Genomic DNA, 1,508 nt, shown 5'->3' with positions numbered 1-1,508 from the left:
TACAAGATCAAGGGAGGCAGGGAGCAGGACATTTAATCAGTTCATATTTGCTCCTCCCCAATTCCTGAGATGTGGCATATTAAGACATCATCATCATTATCAATATTATACTCTATTTACAGCAGAAAACAAAACATAATGTCACTATCAATACAAAAGATTATAAATTCAAGATAAAATTAACCAACCATCCTCGACTAACACCTATGTTGTTCATAAATTGTACCTAATAGTGCATGCTGTAGTACATCTTCCTTCAGGTGGTTCAGTTGGTGGCCACACCAACTCTAGCTTGATGACAGGGTGATAGATGACCCAGACAAGCTGTTTCACAGAGGTAGGAAGGTGCTGCACAAACTGCTCTGCTAAGTGCCACCCCCCCACACACACAGCTGCATCAAAGTTTAACAGGGTAGGGGGGCAGTACTTCAGAAAGCCGCTTTCTATAGCACCTCCCCACTTTAAAACAGGGTGGGAGTTGTGGTTAGCTGTGAGCAGAGAGAGGGGGGTTTGGGTTGACCGAGAGGGTTGGTCAGATGTAACAGAAGAAGGAGTTGTCCTGGTGTAGGGGGAAAGGAGTGTTGGAGACATTTGTAAAGGGTTCGCCCTAACCGGGATGATTGCTATTTAACCAATCAGACAATTAAAGCACTCCTTCCCATCACAAGTACACAGTTACAAAACACTGTCATCATCTGTAAACCACTCAAAATCATTTTTACTCAGAATAGACCAATTAAACATTAATTTAATTTCAGAGGGTCTGCTCTGAGTAAAATATAGCTGAATACCACTCTATCTATCACATATTCTTAAAATTCTATTCTTAAAAATCGATTATCTTTTCAAAACAAAGATGTATGAGATTTTAATATATTTTCAATATTTTAATATAATTTCAGTATATGTGCAAAGTAAATGCTTAAAATTGTTAAATATATTATTATCATATATTAAAATATTCAATATATATTAGCTGGTTCTGTTCAACAAGAAAATAATGTATTTCCTGTACTAACTGCATTGCACTTTTACTGCAGAGGAAATTCATATGATAGTGCAGCAACATTGGTAATCAGCATGTATATTCTGAGCATGAAACTACTGTCTCTTGAAAAGTCCTATGGAAGGTCATGTATTGAACAAGAAATGTCTTCCGGTTTCCAAACTACTGATATTAATCTCTTTTTGCTTAATCACATGTAAAAACTTGCTAGATTTAGGTTTTATTTCAGTACAGTATGCACCAATTTTATGCTGCATAAATATTTTACAAATATATGGCAGGTGGGTGTCAAAAGCTGATTTCAAAAACAAAAAACAAAAAAACCTTCACCTATCTCCAATTTAAGAAGTTAAATATATGAACTATAGGACAAAAGTGGAATATAAAAAGACAAATGGAAATAATATATGAAACTGAGTAATCACATATACAGCTGATTACTCCTATTTCCCAGAGGGATTGTCAACATCTGCCTCTGGACATAATTTCTCCACAAGAAAAC

This window comes from Zootoca vivipara, chromosome 1 (assembly GCF_963506605.1).
Source record: "Zootoca vivipara chromosome 1, rZooViv1.1, whole genome shotgun sequence".
Lineage (NCBI taxonomy): Eukaryota > Metazoa > Chordata > Lepidosauria > Squamata > Lacertidae > Zootoca > Zootoca vivipara.
The sequence above is the reverse complement of the archived record's forward strand: the minus strand, read 5'-3'. Positions refer to the sequence as shown.